The 21,422-nt window shown below is 42.7% G+C and overlaps 1 pseudogene; it reads right to left on the bottom strand.

Moving 5' to 3' along the window:
- Window positions 1–850: 850 nt before the first annotated feature.
- On the bottom strand, window positions 851–20,451 carry LOC112612340 (annotated as a pseudogene).
- Window positions 20,452–21,422: the final 971 nt, after the last annotated feature.

The raw sequence follows: 21,422 nt of genomic DNA, 5'->3' as shown, positions 1-21,422 counted from the left end.
TTGTCATGTATCTTCCTTTACTTCTTTAATCATGATTTTCTTTAGATCTTTAAATGTATTTACAATGGTTACTTTGAAGTCCATCTTTTAGATATGGCATCTAGTCACATTTTCACCAGCAGTTTTTGTATGGGTCATATTTTTCTCTTTCTTTGCATAGTTTATAGTTTATATTGGAAACTGGAATTTTGTATAATATATTATGGAAACTCTGGTTACTGGTCTTTCTCCCCTCTCTCCCCACTAGGTCTTGTTTTCATTATTTGCTTGTTTACTTGTTCAGTGACTGGCTGGATTATTTTTGTAAAGTCTATCCTCCCCTATACTTCTGCTGTGTTAAGTCTTTGATGTTGCTTTTCAGAGGACACACATATGCCTAGTCACCTTGGGGTGACAATAATTTTGGCAGAGCTTATGTTGTCCCCTTTCCTGACTACATCCAGCTTTTAATGTAATTAACTACCTGCTGATTGTTCCATTGTTTCCAAAATACCCTAGAACGTAAATTTCTCTACTGAGTAATTTAATAAAATTCAGACTTCTTTGAAGGAATAATTACTGAGGTCAGTGTTTGTGATTTGTTATTACCCAAAGAGGGTTCCTCCTGGCTCTTTCTGTTTCCTGTTGAGAGGACATATTAAATGATATTCAGGTAGAACAGTCTATTCTGGGGATGTTGGCCAACAATACGGGTAAATTCTGTAGTGATCTTATGTGGGTACTGTATCTCCTGAGTGCTCCCATAAATCTGCATAAAACTTACCTCATGTTACATCATAATTTCTTAGCCTCCCCACTAGTAGAATGTAAGTTTTTTGAGAGAAGAAAATATATCTTGTGTGTTTTTGTTTTCCTCAATGGACTGCTGAATGGACTGGATCAGCTGTGAGCCTTCTTTCATGGTGACAGAACAGGTGATGACAGGCCTGGAGACCCCACAGGCCCGCCCCAGGGCCTACCTGGAGTGCACAAACATTCCAGGCAGGCCCGGCACATTCTTGTCTTCACACAGCAGTGGGAGGTGCAGAATGTTCTTTAGCGGCTCGGTGTCTGCAGCCACCACAGTGAATTCACAGACAGCCCTGTTGAGGGTTTTGATGGCCTCATTGGCTCCTGTCTGTAGCTGCTTGTAGTTACATGACTGCTGAAGGAGGTCCGATGGTTTCACGGTGAGGTGGTGGACATCTGCCAGGGGATAGGCCTTCAGGTTTACATTGGCCTCATAGCTGCAGTTCCAGTGGCTCCGCACTCCTCAGGGAGCACAGCAGACTTCAGAGCCTCTAGATCAGTTTTGACTGGTGCATCTGGCAATCTTCGTGAGCATTGCGTGCAGGTTCACCTTTTGGGGAAAACTTTGGAAGACAAGAGGAATGAAAAATGCTGGTGATTCCCCGATCTTTTGGAAGATCTCCAAAAGCAGGAGATCTTCCCCCTTGTTACTGGAACTTGCTATGTGCCCCAAGGCCCAGAGCAGGAGAGTTTCTGTAGCCTTTTGTGCTAGAAAACTCTGGTGAAGAAGGGGAGTTAATGGCGACGCTCTGCCTGTTTCTCATGCTCCTGACCGAAAACCTTGTTACCTACTCTTTTCTCCCTTGGGCACCCAAGCACTCCTGTTCTTTTCATATCTCCATTTCTCACACATCAGTACTGACTTCAGAGGTTAACTAAGCAGCTTACTCAAGGTTATACAGCCATGCATTGATCCACAGCTGGGTGGGGCTCCTGCGCCATTTGCTGAGCTGCCATTACTGACAGAATGAGTTCTGCTTCTGGTAATGACTGCTTGCTGCTTTCAGAGTAACTCTCCCACAGATAAGGACTATAAACTAGAAAAATTTATTTCCAAAAAAAAAAAAAAAGTGAATGTGCTGGAAGACTGAACAAAAGCAGGCAGACATATGGAAGAACAGCATGTAGTGAGTTTTCCATTTTGCAAACTTTCAGCAGACAGCTGTTAACTGAAAAACCGTACAATTTGTGAGGTTACAGAGGAGAATTTATTTCTTATAAAGGGTTACAGCGTGTAAGGTGGTCGTCCTGACAGGCTGGGAAATGCAGGAAGCCCAGAAGCAGGCACTTGGAGGCAGGGAGGGGCAAGACAGGATTTAAGTTGAATGGGTTGGCCTAATATACATATTCAACAAGTTATAGGAGGATTCATGAATATTTATGAAGGGGATCCTGATGCATGCTTATTCAACAAACATTCACGTAATATACAACCTTGTTCACCTTGTTACGGATACTTAGCATTTTAATGCATTACAGTTAGGCCCTATACACAAAGGTCTTTTCAGGACACAAAGGCACTCAAATGCAGAAATACTGTAAAACTGACAGAACCAGTCCATGGTGACTGGTCTTCTCATCAGAAGAAAGTTACTGAAATCAGTCTCTTGTCAGTCAAGGCTGTAGTTATGGCTTGTGGAAGAGTGGGGTTCAGTACCTGGTGAGGGGTGAGCAGCAAGTGCTTCAACACTCCCTATTCTCAAGGCCAGTGCTTGTTTAGCTGCTAGAGAAAAACCTTGTGGCAGTTAGAACATAGTTTATTCTTTGCATGTAGGGGGTGTGTGAGTTAACCCTTGCCTGGCATGGTGTCTTATTTATCATTTGGTGTCTTATTGCCATAAAGAGTCGGTTCTGTCAGCGTTATGATCTCTGTGATAACATTAATATTGGTCAGTTTTGTCTAAACAGCAAAAGGCTGGGAATGTGATGAGACTTGTCTGGCCTCCTGTTCCTTCTTGGCCTGGGACTCAGTTTTTAAGGTTTGCCTAGGGTCCCGTTGGCCAACAGGGGTCCATTTAGTCAGTTGGGGGACTTAGGGTTTTATTTTTAGTTTATAGAACAAACTTTGCTCCACCTTACTTGGGTTAGCTAAATTAGAATACAAAACCAAACTGTCTTGCTAGATTAAAGGAACAGAGGAGAAAGTTTTAGACAACCACAGCAGCTGGAACATCAAGGGTTAGGTGGAATCTCAGAAAAGAAACAGCACAGTAGAGTGACTACAGTTAACAGCAGTATATTGTACATTTCAAAGGAGCTAAGAAGAGAGAATTTGAAATGTTCCCAACACAAAGAAATGATAAAATGTTTGAGATGATGGATATCCTAAACATCCTGATTTGATGATTACACATTGTAGGCATGTATCAATATATCATATGTACTCCCATAAACATGAATAATTATTTTGTATCAGTTAGGATATAAAACAAAATAATAATAAGCAAAGAGGGCAGGAGAGAACTTTTAGAGGTGGTAAATGGCTTTGTTTGTTTGTGTTTTGTTTTGTTTTGAGATGGAGTCTTCCTTTGCTGCCCAGGCTGGAGTGCAATCTTGGCTCACTGCAAACTCCATCTTCCAGGTTCAAGTGATTCTCGTGTCTCAGCCTCCCGAGTAGTAGAAATTACATGTGTGCACCACCATGCTGACCAATTTTTGTATTTTCGGTAGGATGGTGTGTCACCATGTTGGGAAGGCTGGTATCAAACTCCTGATCTCAAGTGATCTGCCAGCTTGGTCCTCCCAAAGTGCTGGGATTATAGGTGTGAGCCACTGTGCCCAGCTGAATAGTTTCATTGCATACATTGTGGTGATGATTTAATGGGTCTATACTTATTTCCAAACTCAGCAAATTGTGTTCATTACATATGTACAGCTTTTAGTATATGAAGCATACATCACTAAATTAAAGAAAATATAGTTATTATAACTGTCCTGTGATGAATAGATGCCAAATAGAGACAAATACAAAATCTAAGAAAATATAGGATATTTGTTGATAAATAGATTTGTTCAAGAATATTCATGCACAGTAGCCTTCTTCATAATAGTCCAAACTAGAAATAACCAAATTGTCCATCAACTGTGGCGTATTCACATGTTGGAATAACACTCACCAGTAACACCCAAATAAACTAGATACATATAATATTATGGATACATTTCAAAGACATGAATAAAAACCCATAACACAAAAAGTGAATTTATGTGAATTTCAAGAATAGAACAACATAATCTATGGTGATAAACATCAGAATGGTGATTAACTAAATGGAGAAGGGTAGGATTGCCTGGAGAGGCACTCTATGGAACTTTTAAATTTTTTTATTTTTTTAATTTGAAAATTTTTTTTTTAAATAGAGATGGGATCTTGCTGTGTTGCCCAGGCTGGTCTCAAACTCCTGGGCTCAGTTAATCTTTCCACTTCAGCCGGCCAAGTGCTGGGATTACAAGCATGAGTTACTGCGCCTGGCGTCTACAGACCTTTTTGGGATGATGGAAATTTTTTATAACTTGATCTGTGTGATGATTTCATTTGTCAATATTTAATAACCGGTCTAGTTAATATGTTTGAATTTTACACTATGTGAATTACATTTCAAAAGTTAGCTCTTTAGCGTAAACATGGGGGGTGGAGGATGGAAGATGGAGACAAGCCAGTGTAGACCAGGGAAAGGAGTTTGGATTTTATTTTAAACTCACTAAAAGCTCATTTTCTTTCCCCCCACCTCACCAAAAATCCCTGCTAATATCTCAACCAGAGGAACAGCCATGACTACACAATTTCATTAGTGGAAACTACAGACAAGTCTCCTTGAGAAGAGCATTTCACCTTGTGGGGTGGTTCAACACATGCCCAGACGTGAGGCACCTCCAAAGTTCCCAATGACCTAGTCCAGGAGTGTTTTTGATGGTCCTGGCTGTATCACGCTGGCAAATCAGTGGTAAGCCTTGTTCTCTAGTCACCAATAAGGCTTGCAGCCATTGTGAGGAACAGTAAAAACCAGTTATGACCACACCACTGCATCAGTGGAAGCTACCAACCTGGCAGATCGAAAGGTGGCATTTTACCCTTTGGGATATTTTCTGCTCAATGGTGAGACATAGGGCATGTCCCGGGCCCTAGGAGTGTGCAAGGTGGGGTCTCCTTCTTTTTGGCTGACTGCACTGCATTGCAGGAGTCAGTGGTAAACTCTGCTAAAGGACTCAGTCAGTGCGGAGATTGAAAGCAAACCAAAAGACAGCTCAGTTTCTACCCAAAAAAATGCCAGACACTGCCATTTTGGATTGGAACCGAGGTTCTCATTCACAACGCCAAGTGTCAATCACTATACTACCAATGCACACCATGAACTTGCTGGCAGATGCTGAGTTTTCTTTAATAATTTCAATGTAAAAATATTCACAATATTTTGTTCTTGCATCGCTTACTTTCTGACAGGTTGAGTGGTAAGAAGCACAAACTCCTATTCCCGTTCTTTCCAAAAATGTTTAGTTAGATCAGAATGCAGGATATTGAACAAGATAACTAGCTTATCCACTTCAAAAACTTAGCAGCAAAAACAAAGAAATGGAGGCACAGTTCTAGGTAACTAAAGTGCAATTGAACTTTACTTGGAACCTGGGGAAGCAACATCAGTACCACAAGTCACTTGTCTCTCTCTCTCTTAAATAAATACTATATATACATATACGCATATATAGATTACATATATATAAAATATATAACACACACACACACACACACACACACACAGAGTTTAATCAAAGAAGAATTCCTGAATCAGAAAGTTCCAGAACCAGAATAGGTTCAGAGAGGCTCCAGTGCTACCATGTGGTGGAAGAAGATTTACGGATAGAAAAGGGAAAGTGACTTATGGAAAACAGAAGTGAGGTACAAAAAGAATCGGATTGGTTACAGCTCTGAGTTTGTCTTATTTGAACCCAGTTTGAACAGTTGACCATCTTTAATTGGCTAAAACTCAGTCATTGGCACAAGAGTAGGTTACAGGTTGTTTATACATCCAGTTAGGTTACAGTTCACTACATATGGAGAAACCTTTAAAATATGGATAGAGGCAGCTTCCAGATAATGATATGTATATATCTTTAAGATATTTATACATATAAGTATCATTAAATTAGGACATTTATGCATATGTAATGTGCATGTGTGTTATATATACACATATATACACACATGCACACACTATATATGCATAAATATCTATATACATGCATACATATGTGTATAGGTGTGACATTTTCTAAACAATTAGAAAATTTTTACCTGGACTATATATTAGAATATTATTGAATTAATGTTAATATCCTTAGGTTTGATAATTGAATTGTATTATAATTATATAGGATAACATCCTTAATTTCATGAAATAGATGCTGAACTATTTAGGGATGAAGTGGAGTTTTTTTGGTCTGCATTTACTATGAAATATGAATGTGTGTGTAGGTGTGTGTAGACAGAGCAAAAAGGTAAAGGAATGTTAATTGTTGAACTTGGGTGAACAGTGCACAGGTGTTCTTTTTTTATTTTTCAACTTTTCTGTAGGTTTGAAATCTTTCAAAGTAAACAATTGTGGAGGAAAATGTAAAACTTGGGAGATTGTGAAGAGCTGACTGAGTTCTAGGCTAAACTTTGGCTCTCTCTGGGTCTCAGCCTTGCAGGAGTGGGTGACAGATCTCAGTACTTCTCACTGCTAGAAGAAAGTATAGGTTACCCGTCTAGTGGACAAACCTACCTAAAGCATGCCCTCCTGTTACCCAGGATATGGGTGAAATGTCTTCTTAGTCCTTCTTACATGAATCAGCCTTCTAGCCTGGAAGTCTGGTAGGTATGTTTGAGGCTAATTTGTATGTTTCAAAGCTTCTGAAGAAGATGTCCCACTTTTACATTGGAATGCAAAAGACAAGTCAATGTGTATGAAGAATTTATTTTCAGAAAAAGAAATCCAAAGGACAGTAAGTTATTTGAAACCTAACAGTCCCATTGGGGTATATTGTTTTCACCTGTTGGTCATTCAGAAATCTCAAGAGTGGGAATTTGGCCTATGCAGGAAGATTTTTCCAGATCATGAGTAAACAGCAAACTTTCAAGATCTTTCTTTGGCAGAGATTCTACTGAGGTAGGAAAGTGGCAGGATTATTTTCTGGTTGTGGCCGTTTGATCAGAGCAGGATCTCATCCAAACAGGGTGCAGTGAAGAAGCTGACCAAAACCAGCAGATGGAGACAAAAGCTACCTCCAGTTGCCCTCACTGCTCATTAGCATAAAGACAATCCCACCAGTGCCATGACAGTTTATAAATGCCATGTCAACATGCCATGGCAATGGCCAGGAAGTTACCTTATATGGTTCTGGAAACTCCTCATCCCTTTTCCAGAAACGTCTGAATAACCCACCTTCTTATTAGCATCTAATTAAAAGTGGGTATAAATACAGCTAGCTAGCAGCCCACACACTGCCCATGAGTTAGCCCTGCTCCACAAGAAGCAGTACCAGTTTAACAAAAGTTGCTTTCTTTCACTGCGGGGTTACCCTTGAATTCTCACCTGGACAAAGCCAAGAACTCTCCTGGGCTAAGCCCCAATTTTGGGGTTGTCCTGTCTTGCATCATCTGGTGACCACCAAGACAAGACAAGACAAGATGGGATGGGACATGACATGACACAGGACAGGACAGGACAGAGTCAAGAACTGTTTAAGGCAGGACACTTGGTTGTGAAAAGTCCTTTACTGTGTTGACCCTGAGATGCCAGAGTGACATTGTTCGGTGCCCCCAACATGGCCTTTGGGGTTCACCATTGGCTACCCCCTGGAGTTTCAGCATTTGGTGTAGGAACCCTCATTGGCTGATACTTGGGTACTCTGGGTTTTTGGCATTTTGTTGTGGGTGAGAGTTCCACTGTCACTGTTGGTCTCCCCCTGGATGCTCTGGGGTTTTCGGCATTGACATTCCCTATAGGATTGTGGATTAGAGCCCCTCCCCTAGGGAAGTGTCGATGTCATCTTCTCTGCCCTTAAATTAAAAGATTACAGTTTTCCATAACAGCCAGTTGTGGCTTCCTGTGTGACCTTGCTCAAGCCCATATTGAACTCTTGGTCACAGGGACCAGGGGTTCCTGGACCCTTGACCCAAGTGACAACTACCCATAGTGGCTGACAAGCAGCAGCCACTCAAACATTTTGCCCAAATATTTTTCTTCAGTGTCTGTGGCTGCTGGGTAGATTCTCTGGCAGCTCAGCAGACAACATTGTTCACACCTTCCCTTCCTCCCTTCCAAGATCACCTTGTTTCTTTTAACCCCTCTTTGCCCAAACTAAAACGCTTTCTTCACTCTCTGGGGAATTCAAACCCGTCATTTTACTTCCCATTCATATTTCATAATCTACTTTCATAATGCTTTGCTACCTGTACTTACATCTTCTCTGCAGGAGGTAGGAATTTGAGGGGAAAAGTAATTGAGGTTTTGCTAGACTTAGAAAAACTTCTGGGTGTAGTAGAGATCCTTGTTAGACATGGGTGAGCATCCCAAAGGACTCCCCACTAGTGTGTCTTTAAGGCAATTGGAGCAAATTCAAATCAGATGGCTCAAAGAAAAAGAAACACATTTTCTTGGGAGAACAAGAAATTTGGCCTGAAACTGGTTCTTTACATGATAATACTATTTTACAATTGGACTTATTCAGTAAAAAGGAAAGAAAATGGGAAGAAGTTCCTTACGTACAGGTTTTTATGGCCCCCTACCAGGATTCTGACTTAAGAGCCAACTGCAGGATGTGTCTGGCTCATGTTACTTCCAGGAACCAAGAAACTGCGTTGGATATCCTCGATGCTCCCTTCCTAGTGGCACCCCCTGGAAGGCCCATGCCCTCCCCAGGGTCTTCTCAGTCCCCCAGTTCTGAGAGGTGTCCTGCCAGTTCTCCACTGTGGGATTCCACCCCAATGTCCTCAGGAACCCCTCCCTTTTATTCAGCTAGCTCCAGCCTATATCCTCCACTGCCCAAGGAAGTAAGCCCAACCAGTACCACCAGGAGTGGAGCTCTATATCAGCCCCTGAAATAGAATCTGTGTCCATTGCAGGAGGTAGCTAGCAGAGATAGAGGAACAATCAGAATATATGTGCTATTTCCTATGTCCAAATTGACTTCATTGAAGAAGAAATTTGGCTGGTTTTTGAAGGATCCAGGGAAGTTTATAGAGGAGTTTGTTAGGTTGATTGTGTCCTTTGATTTAACTTGGTACCATTTGCAAATATTATTATCCACCTGCTGTACTATAGAGGAGAAGCAAAGGATTCTGGGTACTATTTGGTGAATATACAGAGAGAGTAGTTGCTCATATCCAAGGCCATGCCATTTATGTAGGAGGAGATGGAGTTCCACATAGAGACCCTCAGTGGGACTACCAGAAGGGTTCCCAAGAATTTGAACATAGAAATCACATGCTAACTTGTTTAGTAGATGGTTAATTATGACAAGGAGAGAGAAGTAACTCAGTGGAAGGATGAAAATCCCATTCGGTTTTAGGGCTGCTTGGTTGAGGCACTCAAGAAATATACTAATGTAGACCCAGGCACCCAGGAAGGGCGGGCTCTTCCGGGCATGCATTTTATTACTCAATCTACGCTTGACATTAGGAGGAAGTTACAAAAGGCAGGAATGGGACACCAAACTCCATGAGCCAACTCTTAAACATGGCCTTTGGAGTTTACAACAATAGGGACAGGGCAGAGGAAGAGGAGAAAACCAAAAGAAATTGCCAAAAAGTGCAATTTTTAGCAGCTGCTTTTAGTTTCCTTCTGCTTTTGAACTGCTCATCCTGGGAAAGTGTTGTAAGAGTGGCTTTGGGATGCCCAGACAAAAGCCAGCTTGCCAGCCCCTGGGCCGGAATCAGCATGCTTTCTGTAAGCAAGAGGCCACTGGAGGAAAGACTGCCTCAGTCTCCAAAGGGAGTCTGAGCTCCCCGGACCCCTAATGGCTGAGAGAACAGACGACTGACAGGGTCCAGGGTTCCCTGCAGCTTCCACCAGACACCTTACCATCTCTACAGAAGAGCCTCAGGTAACTCTTGACATGGCGGGTAAAAACATTGAGTTATTGGACATGGGAGCCACCTTCTCAGTTCTGATCTAGTCCTTGGGGCCACTGTCTTCCCACTCCTGTACCGTAGTGAGGACTGATGACCATCTAAAAGCTAGGAGACTCACCCATTCCTTTAGTTGCACTGTGGGGAACCATATGTTTTCCCACAGATTTTTGCTTATTCTTGAGTGCTGTATTCCTTTACTGGGAAGAGACTCACTTTCCCAATAACAGCCTGCAGTTCAATTTGGAGCACCTCAAGAGAAGGCCACAGGCTGGGAAGGGACACTTCTCCTAGCTCTAAGTTCACATCTTAACACAGATAAAGAGAAGACGTTCCTTCCACCACATACTACTTCTTAAGTAGACCCATCTGCTTGTTACATGGAAGTTCCTGGAAGAACTGTAAATGTACTCCCAGTCCAGGATACTTTGAAACCCAATGTTAATTATCTATGGGAAAGACAATATCTTTTTAGGTGTGTTGGCTCACGCCTGTAATCTCAGCACTTTCGGAGGCCAAGGCGGGCATATCACTTGAAGCCAGGAGTTTGAGACAAGCCTGGCCAACAAGGCAAAACTCCATCTCTACTAAAAACACAAAAATTAGCTGGGTGTGGTGGCACACATCTGTAATCCCAACTACTCAGAAGGCTGTGGCAGGAGAATTGCTTGAACCTGGAAGGCAGAGGTTGCAGTGAGCCTCGCATCACTGCACTCCAGCCTGCATGGCAGAGCAAGACTCTGTCTCAAAAAAAAAAAAAAAGAAAAAAGAAAAGGCAAAAAACAAAAAAATCCAGTATCCTTTTAGATGTTAGGCTCCAAGGGGCATCCATCCCCTGATAATGAAGTATGGATTATTATGATCCTGTTAGTCCCAATGTAACACCCCTGTTTTTCCTGTTAATAAGGCAAACGGGGAATACAGATTTGTTCAGGACCTTAGAGCAGTTAATGAGGCAGTAGTTCCAGTCACCCCATAGTTCCTAATCCTTACCCAATAATAACTCAAGTCCCTGAAGATGCTCATTGGTTCATAGTATTCATTTTAAGAGATGTTTTCTTTTACATACCTTTACACCTAGACTCCCAATACATTTTTGCATTTGAATGGACTAATCCAGACACTCATGCTGCATCTCATCTTACCTGGACTGTCCTGTGTCCCCAAGGTTTTAGGACAGTCCCCATCTGTTTGGCAATACATTGGCAAAAGAGGTAAGGGAACTGCAGTTAATTAATGGATCCCCCTTACAGTATGTTTATGACCTATTAATTTCCAGCCCTACTAGGGGAAGACTCTGATAAAAGTACAATTCAAGTCCTTAATTTTGAAGCAAAACAAGGGTATCAGGTGTCCCCCCCAAAGGCCCAATTTCTGTCCAAATGGTCACATATTCGGGACACATGCTCACTCCTGGGACCAGGATCTTGGCCCAGGGATGAAAAGAGACCTTGTTGGCATTCCAGGTCCCTCAAATTAAGAAGCCTTTTTGAGAACAGCTGGATTCTGCTGGGTTTGGATTCCCAGGTTTGGGCTCATAGCAAAGCCACTCTATGAACCTCCAAAAGGGAATGGTCACGAGCCTTTGAATTGGAGTGGAACCTGTCAGCTGGCTTTTTTTTTTTTTTTTTTTTTTTTTTTTTTTTTTGAGAGGGAGTCTCTCTCTGTTTCCCAGGCAGGAGTGCAGTGGCTTGATCTCGGCTCACTGTAAGCTCCGCCTCCTGGGTTCACACCGTTCTCCTGCCTCAGTCTCTCCTGCAGCTGGGACTACAGGAGACCGCCACCACACCTGGCTAATTTTTTTGCATTTTTAGTAGAGACGGGGTTTCACCGTGTTAACCAGGATGGTCTGGATCTCCTGACCTCGTGATCCGCCCATCTCGGCGTCCCAAAGTGCTGGGATTACAGGCGTGAGCCACCGTGCCCGGCCTCAACAGGCATTCTTAATCTTAAAAGAAAAGCTAGGGACAGTCCCTGCTTTGGGACTCTCACACTTAGAAAAACCTTTCACCCTCTGTGTGGATGGAAAACAAGGGACTGCTTTGGATGTTCTAACTCGAAGACTCAGGAATTACCTTGGACTAGTGGCTTATTTCTCTAAACAGCTAGACTAGGTGGCACCTGGGTGACCAGGAAGCTTGAGATCTGTGGCTACCATCACTCTGTGGGTAGAGGAAGCCAGTAAGTTTAACTTGGGACAATTAGATGCCGTACCAACCCCCGCCCCACACCACCCCATGAAGTACAGTACAGAGGGTCTTAGAAGCAAAAGTACACCATGGCTACCAGGGGGCCAGTTACTGAAATGTCAGGCCCTTCTGCTTGACACCCCAGATGTTACCTTTAAAGTTTGCTGATTTTTAAACCCTGCTACTCTGTTGCTGGACCTCATGTCCCAAGAAACAGATCCTCAACTCATCGACACCTGTGTGGAAACCATGGAAGAGATCTACTCTAGAAGGCCCAACCTTGAAGACAAGCCCTTGTCTAACCCCAGTGTTGAGAGATTTAGATGGAAATAGCTTTATTCATGAAGAAGTAAGAGAGGAAGATTAGCCAACAAGAAGTCATTGAGGCCAAGGGTTTACCTTCTCAGACTTCTGCTCAAAAAGCAAAATTAACTGCTCTAATTAGGGCCTTCCAACTATGAAAAGACTTAAGGCTGGGTGTGGTGGCCTGTAATCTCAGTACATTGGGAGGCCAAGGTGGGTGGATCACCTGAGGTCAGGAGTTCGAGATCAGCCTGGCCAACATGGCAAAACCCCATCACTACTAAAAATACAAAAATTGCCGGGTGTGGTGGTGGGCGCCTGTAATCCCAGCTACTCAGGTGGCTGGGGCATGAGAATTGCTTCAACCTGAGAGGCAGAGTTTGCAGTGAGCTGAGATCATGCCACTGCACTCCAGCCTGGGCGACAGAGCAAGATTATTCCCAAAAAAAGAAAAAAATATCAAGAGTCAGTGTGTTTACTGACTCCAAATATGGGTTCCTGGTGCTCCATGCTCTTGCAGCCATATGGAAGGAAAGGGGACTATCAAGAGCCAAGCGATCCCCCATACAACTTTACTCAGATCTTGGAACTTTTAGATGCCGTCCAACTTCCAAAGTAATAGCAAGTATTCACTGCAGGGGACACCCGAAGGGAGACACTTTTATGTTTAGAGGAAAGTCCCTGGTGGAAAGAGCAGCTAAGGCCACAGCTAAGGACACCCTGGTATTTCAGGCTGCTGCACTACTACGAGGTACTCCATCCATGTCAGTGGCACCATACTATACCCCTAAGGACATTAAAGGAACTGAGTAAAAGGCTTCCAGTGAGACCTCTCTGAATGGTTGCTAGAATATAACAAACTCTATTCCTGAGGCTGAGAAATGGGAAATAATTAAACGTTTTCACGATTCCTCACATTTGGGACAGGATTCTCCATTCAAATTAGTTTCCTAAATATTCTTGGGGAAGGGACTCTTCCAAACTATAAAAAGGGTTACCATTCAGGAAGCCACCCCATACCCTGATCCCTGCTTAAACCTGTACAACTCCAAGGAACATACCATGGTGAAGACTGCCAGACAGATTTAACCCAGATGCCACCTTACAGGGGACGACAATATTTGCTAGTATTTATAGACACTTTCACCAGGTGGATAGAAGCTTTCCCCACAAGGACAGGAAAAGTACAGGAAATGTCTAAATTCTTACTTAAAGAAATCATCCCAAGATTTGGATTACCAAAAGTTTTGAAAGGTGATAACTGACCTCCCTTCACAGCTAAGGTGACCCTCCTATCTTCACTCCTCACGGAGATCTCAATCTTCAGATAACATAGAAAGCCAATCATGATATTAGCAAAACTCTTTCAGGGGACCTCAGAGGCCTGAGTTTCTCTACTACTTATAGCCCTTTTGCATGTGAGGATGGCTCCAAAGGGAACTTTAAAGCTTAGTCCATTTGAAATGACTTATGGAAGGCCCTTTTTAACTTTAGACCTTCTGTTTGATGAAGAGACACATAGATTATCACTTAGGCCAGATTCAAAAGGCCCTTCAACCATATGGAAATGAAATGTAACCTCCTCCCACAAGGATAAGGATTAACTCCCCCATTTGACCTGGAGAATTAGCCAAACTTCATAGTTAAATTTTTCTTTTCTTTTTTTTTTTTTTTTGAGATGGTGTCTTGCTCTGTCACCCAGGCTGGAGTGTAATGGCTCTATCTCAGCTCACTGCAACCTCTGCCTTCTGGGTTCAAGCAATCCTCCTGCCTCAGCCTCCCGAGTAGCTGGGATTACAGGCATGCACCACCATGCCCGGTTGGGTTTTTTTTTTTGTATTTTTAGTAGAGACGAGGTTTCACCATGTTGGCCAGGCTGGTCTTGAACTCCTGACCTCGTGATCTGCCTGCCTCGGCCTCCCAAAGTGCTGGGATTACAGGCATGCGCCACCGTACCCAGCCTCAAAGTTTCTTACGAGTCCTCACAGATGCCAGAGGAAGATGCCATGACCTACACTTGCAAACTCCCAGAAGACTTAAAGCTATTGTTTTGCAAATGCACAGGTAAGTATTAATAACATGATGCTGTGGATGAGCATGAAAGTTTTTCTGTTACTCCTAATTACGATGTTTTCTATCTTACCGCTTTGCCCTGCTGATGGAATTCAATAAAGGAATCTCTACCAGCAGGCACTTAGTTTTTACCCTTCCTAGGACCTTTAACAGATATCTTGTTATTACTAATCTTTGGTCCTTGCTTGTTTAACCTCCTTGTAAAGTTTGTGTCTTCTAGATTACAATAATTCCATGTAAAGATGATGCTGGCACAAGGCTTCCAACCCATCCCCTCTTCTGACCCAGAAAATAAAGACATCCTGCCTTTGGGCCTTTTAGAACAGGTATCCAGAGAGTTTACTTCTCCACTGCTAGGCAGGGTCTACGCCCATAACATCAGCACGAAGCAGTTACAGAAGATGAACCTCCACCCTTCTGCAAGCCCCTTAAGATTAAGGAGGAGTATAGAATCTCTGATGGGGAAATGAGGTGGGAGACCAGTAGGACTTATTTTCCAGTCACCATCCCATTGAACAGAGCAGGATCTGGTCAAAACAGGGCGCAGTGAAGAAGCCTCTGGAACCAGCAGATGATGATGAAAGTGACCTCTAGTTGCCCTCACTGCTTATGAGCATAAAGACACTACCACTGGGACATGGCCAGTTTACAAATGTCATGGCAACACACCTTGGCAATGACCTGGAAGTTACTTTATATGGTTCTGGAAACTCCCTGCCCCTTTTCCAGAAAGTTCTGAAAAGCCTACCTCTTAATTGGCATGTAATTAAAAGTGGGTCTAAATACAACTAACTAGCAGCCCACAGGCACCAACTCTGGACACACTGCCTGTGGATTAGCCCTGCTCTGCAAGAAGCAGCACCAGTTCAATAAAAGTTGCTTTCTCTCGCCAGCGACTTACCCTTGAATTCTTTCCTTGGCAAAGCCACGGAAACTGCAGTCTGGAAGAATTTTCCCAGGTTATGAACCAGTTTTGGGGCTCGCCTGCCCTGCGTCACTACCACTGTTTCCTTGGGTTTCCCAGGAATGTACATGTGTGACACTGCTGCCCTGCTTATAGATCTCTTTCCTTGCAAGGAAACAGGAATATCTTGCCTGCGGCTTCTGGAGTTGAAGATACATGCAGTTTCACTACTGAGTGCTAACATTTAATTTTGGAATCAAGTGATGCATTCAGACTGGTTGCTATCATTTTGTGGTATACATGTAGTGAACACATTCGTGACTGAGTTTCCTGCTTTTAGCTGGAGCAAGAAAGTTTTATAATTGTGATTTGTACAAAAAAAATCATAGGCAAGAGAATGTGTGTAAAATAAACTTTATTGTCAGAGGTTTCTAAACGCTCATCCTTCAAGGAAAACGGACATACGCTGAAGAGTTGATAAACAGTCTACAGCAATGTTATTCTAAATCTGATTCCAAGTCCTTGCCATTTTCCTCCAGCTGCTGTTGACTCCAGTTACATATAGGTTGGGGAAAAGGGGATTATCTATGAATCTAGGCATCACTGTCTCTTGGGCAGTTATCACATTTGCAGGCTGAAGGGATGTGATTTCTACAATCAAACTATCCATTTGGAGTACAAATCTGGAGTGGCTGTAAAATTTGGTTCTCAGAGATGGAGCTTTCAGATTTGGACTTTCAATTGTTCTGTTCTTTCAGTTTTTCTCATCAACTAGGGAACTGTTTGTGACTAAGCTTTGTTAAAAGTAGAGAAGAGCTTTTCATAGTTCCAACATTAGTTGTTACCTGAAATAAACAAAAACACACAGACACACAACTAAACGATAGTGTTTGGTGAGGTTTGCTGATACCTAACTGAGGCTGGAGTGAGAGCTAAGTGGTGATACAGGCCAGGTGCAAACTTGAGTGCAGCTAAGTGGATAATCTCTGGTAGTGAAGATAATCGCTCTCCTAGAAGAAGATAGTAATAATAGATTGAAAAGAAAGTCTCCTGAAATGAACTAGCTGGCCTGTGGTGTAGGACACAGGACCCCAGCCACCTTATGATTCTAAAAGCCTTGCTCAAAGCCACTGCAGATGAGTTAGCTAGGTCTCTACCACCTCCTCAGTAATAATTGACTCTTCATAATACTCCTGTGGAGAGAAATAAAGGTCTTTCACACCTACCAGGAAGGGATTTGTTTAGCCTCAAATGTGCACATTCAGAAATAGCTTGTCATCAGAAAGAGAGGACAGTTTGCAGAGAAATAACCCTCCTAAGTCCACATTCTATTCCTTTTAAATAAGAGCGTGGTGCCAAGGGAAGAGCCCTAGATGTGAAAGCCAGCAGGGTGCTCAGATACTACCCAAGTACAGTTCCATCTTTGACCATAAGGAGACAATGGTGTCAAGAGGCTCAGGCCATATGATCTGTGGGTGAAAAACCTGGGATGAGAATCGAGGCTTCAAACCTCTTCCACTCCATCACAGAGTTTAGGAGCAGTTAGAAGGAAGTCTTCAATCTGGAGAACACTAACAGGCTCTAGAGATTATTGGTTCATGGTGGCTGGGACAGAAATAAGGATTCACAGAAAGATGTTTATAGTAAATGTTCTTTTACAGTAAATCTTATTTCGGGATTTTGCTTGATAAAAAGGCTGAGCAAAAGTAAACAACTTTTGTTTGTTTGTTTGTTTGTTTGTTTGTTTTTTGAGACAGTTTCACTCTTGTTGCTCAGGTTGGAGTGCAACGGTGCAATCTCAGCTCACCACAACCTCCACCCCCCAGGTTCAAGCGATTCTCCTGCCTCAGCCTACCAAGTAGCTATGATTACAGGCATGCACAAGCATGCCCAGCTAATTTTTTTTTTTTTTTTGTATTTTTAGTAGAGACGGGGTTCCTCCATGTTGGTCAGGCTGGCCTCAAACTCCCGACCTCAGGTGATCCTCCCTAAGTTCTGGGATTACAGGCACAAGCCACCACACCTGGCCAAAAGTAAAAATTTTCTAATTGCAATTCTGAACCACTTATGAGTTGTGAAATCAATATACTGGACTGCATACTACTACAGGCTTTATTTAAATACTAGCTAGGGTGGATTACACATAGTAAAAGATTTTCAAAAAACTGATCACGAAGAATTGTGTATTTCTCGCTGCATCTTGTGGTCAGAAAAGTTTGAGAAACTGCTCTACATAGGCAAATGATAGGTTCAATCTATCTGTCTACCTCTTTTTCTCTTCTCTTTTTTCCATGCTATACAAGACCATGGAGAGAGGAAGGCAAATTCCATCAATGGGTGGTGTTAAGCCTTTTCTATGAGGTAGTTGTACATTTGGGACACCTCTATGCTGGTGACTTGAGATTCTAGTAGATAGATGGTCCTTTTCATCTCTAGCCACATGTTAAAATTACTTGGGAACTTTTCAGTACTACTAGTGGTTTCTACCTACCTGGAAGCATTTAAATCAGAATCTCTGTGTAGAGTCCAGGCACTTGTGTTAGTTAAAACCTCACCAGGCTTTATAATATGACAGAATGGTTTAAAGCTACTGAGTAGACCCACCTATTTCCCACCATTCTGTTTCTCTTTCACCATAGGCTTCTTTCCCATGAGAAAGTGAAGACGTCAGTCTGTCTTTTCACAGTCTTAAGTAAATCGCTATCTTTTCTCAATCGGACTGCCAAGGCAAAGATTTCTTTCCATTTATCTATCTGAATTTTTACTAAGTTGTCCTCTGGATTCCCTTTTCTCAAAGCTAATTCACCACAAAGGCACTGATCAAGTCAAGGAGCTGGGCTTTCATACACCTGCACCTGTCAATCATGGGTAAATACTTTGCAGGCGGGGTTGCTGGGTGCTGTGGGATTGACATAAACTCCCAGATATTGCCAGCTGTGAGCCTCAGGCAAGCTTGTGACTAAGTGACTCCAGTAGTCTGAGGACAGTCCTTAGAAGGGTCTTTGGAAGCAAAAGCAAACATAGGCATGAGAGGTTGAAAAACAAAAAAAGAAATCCCATGTGGTCTTGGCTTATACCTAACAGAACTTGTGCAAGAATGGATACTAAGGTGGGTATTGTACACAGCAGAGCTTAGTAAATACCAAGTGTGGAGTTTAAGGGATAGGCTGAAGAGATTTTGCAGGTTTGTAAACATTTTTGCCAATTTGAACATACTTTTGTTTACGTTTGGTTTTTCTCCTCAGTGGTAAGAGCTAGGCACAGAAAGGTAGCTAGGATATTATGATTTAAATCAATAAATTTGTATTTTGCCAAGGACCAAGATGAACTATGACTATTTCAATTTTTTAGTACTTTATTTTCATCAGTTTGAAAATTAGGACTTTTGCTCCTTTTTTGGCTTATGATATCTTTTTGGTTTTCACACTTTCTCAAAGACCAGTAACTTAGAATCTAAATTATGATTGCTTATTGTTTCAGTACTCTAAGGGAAAGTTGATTTAATCTTGACAAAATGTATTCAGTTAAAATAATTGTTCTCTTAAATTTTTTTCTTTTTTTCTTTTTTTTTGAGATGGAGTCTTGCTTTGTCACCCAGGCTAGAGTGCGGTGGCACAATCTTGGCTCACTGCAACCTCCGCCCTGGGTTCAAATGATTCTCCTGTCTCAGCCTCCCCAGTAGTTGGGACTACAGGCGCGTGCCACCATGCCCAGCTAATTTTTGTATTTTTAGTAGAGACCGGGTTTCACCATGTTGTTCTCTTAAATATTTTCACCTTTTAAGTTTGTCCTTCTCTTCTCCAATTTGCAATAGTGGAGTGTGGCTTGTACCTAAATGGTGTATTTCTTAGAGCTACTTATTCCTGGAGGCTGGCAGTCTGGGGGCTTGGAGGGGGTGCATCTAGAAAGCAGCCGTCTCTAAGTTGAGAATAACTATGAGAATCGGGTTATAAGGCTTTGAGCAGCTATGGCCTCCCCGTCCTCTTTTGTTTCTAAGTGGGGTGTGACAAGAGAAGGGACCCATCTGAGAGTGACTTCATATTGTGGCTTTTCACCACTTACCTCTGGAAATTTGATTCAGGCAAGCCGGGGGAGTCTCCGGTATTCTTCTCTGAGAACTCTATTTTCATTATACAGCTGGACAACGGAATCTATGATCTGCCTGTAGAGGTTAGAGTTGCATCCTGTTCCAGGAAATAATTACAGTTTCGGCAAGTCATACACGTTTGCTTAAGAGAATGCTTTCTGCACATTTCATGTTCTTCCTCTCTATCTTAGCCTAGGGAGAAAACCGTGGGGACTCAGGGCTGGAACTTTAGTGTGATGGGGCAGAAGCTTAATTTTCACATGATTCTGAACAAATGCCAGCACCTCACATGTACTATCATGTCCAATGGCTGCAATATGAAGGAGGCTTTCCTGAAATAGTTGCTGCTTTGGTATGGGAAGGGACCTGGTTACTGTTCTTCTGGCCCAGCATGATGTTGTGAAATGATGGCCTCTGTGTGAGAGCAATCGAAGAGGAGGGGGTTGGAGAGAACCACCTTGGGGTGGTAGAATGAAGAGTAACCAAGACATAAGGGAAGCTGATGAGGATGGCAGCAGAGGAGACTCTCATTCTGCTACATGAGGTGCTCAGAAACCTGGGTTCTACTGAATGCCAATCACATAAGAAGCAGAGAGACAGCAGGCGGTGTACAGAAGCAGAGAGAAGACGGCGGACAGCCTGGGAATCACAAGAATGATTTTAGAGGTAGACACCTCTAAGATGGAGGCAAATCTTTAAGCCTATTTATTCACCTATAAATAGGAATGATAGTAGCTGCCCTACCTCTCTAGCTGGGACATTTGTAATGAATAAGTGAAGTAAAGTATGTCAAAGTGCTTGAAATCTATAAAACTCTGCCCCAGTCACAGGCCTTTAGAACAATACATATTGCCAGAAGCAGATCACTTGGGCCTCTCCTACCATTTTCTTCATCAAAGCTGCTGAGATGACGTTCCAGCTTTTCTCGCAGGCAGTTGTTGATGAAAAGGGTTTCCTTCAGGTGCTGCCGCTGGCTCTGGATCTCATCTTCTGCAGCCATTCCACCAGGATATGGAATGAGATGGGAAATGAAGAATGCCGATCACTGAAGGGGTAGTCAGGGGCCTCTCATCAAGATCCCTGCCCTTCACCATTCTTTTGCCAACTTCATCTTCTCATCAGGGAACATAAGGCAACTTTCTTTAAGAGCTTTTAAGGTTTCAAACAAAGCATGGCCAAGTGCTAAGCAAACTCCACAGGGATGCCTCCCACATGGAGATATGGGAAGTATAAGGCAGGTTGACAGGAGTTGGGAAAACACTGAAGGTCTCTGAGTAGGGCTTTTCTAGCACTAGGAAAGGTATGACCACCTCCTTGAGATGACTTTTAGGTACTAGGGAACATCTTCCTCTCTACAAAATATCTCTCCTGAATGTCTTTATTTTGTTGTTGTTTTTTGACAGAGTCTCATTCTGTCACCCAGGATGGAGTGCAGAGGCACCATCTTGGCTCACTACAACCTCCGTCTCCCAGGTTCAAAGGATCCTCATGCCTCACCCTCCCGAGTGGCTGAGACTACAGGCGTGCACCACTATGCCTGGCTAATTTTCGCATTTTTAGTAGAGACAGGGTTTCACCATGTTGGCCAGGCTGGTCTCAAACTCCTGACCTCAAGTGATCCACCCACCTAGGCCTCCCAAAGTGCTGGGATTATAGGTGTGAGCCACCGTGCCCGGCCCTGAATATCTTTAACAGATGGTAATGACCTTCCTCTGCACCTTATTGTGAAATTGTAAAGAGAAATAAGGATGCCTTTGTCAGAGGATGGTATGAGTAATAAAAGCCACATACTTATACCCATCCCTGACAAAACGACAAGCCAAATATGGTTTATATTACTATGAAAGCTCAGTGAGTGAATTAATATGGTCTCTTTCTATTGTGTAGAAGAGTATATTATAGTCCCCTAACAATCCAAACTTTTGCCCCCAAAGTAAAGTCAAACATTCAAGTAAGGGAGAGGAGATATAT

This window comes from Theropithecus gelada, chromosome 1 (assembly GCF_003255815.1).
Source record: "Theropithecus gelada isolate Dixy chromosome 1, Tgel_1.0, whole genome shotgun sequence".
Lineage (NCBI taxonomy): Eukaryota > Metazoa > Chordata > Mammalia > Primates > Cercopithecidae > Theropithecus > Theropithecus gelada.
Note: the sequence above shows the minus strand (reverse complement) of the source record. Positions and strands in the feature narration are given on the sequence as shown.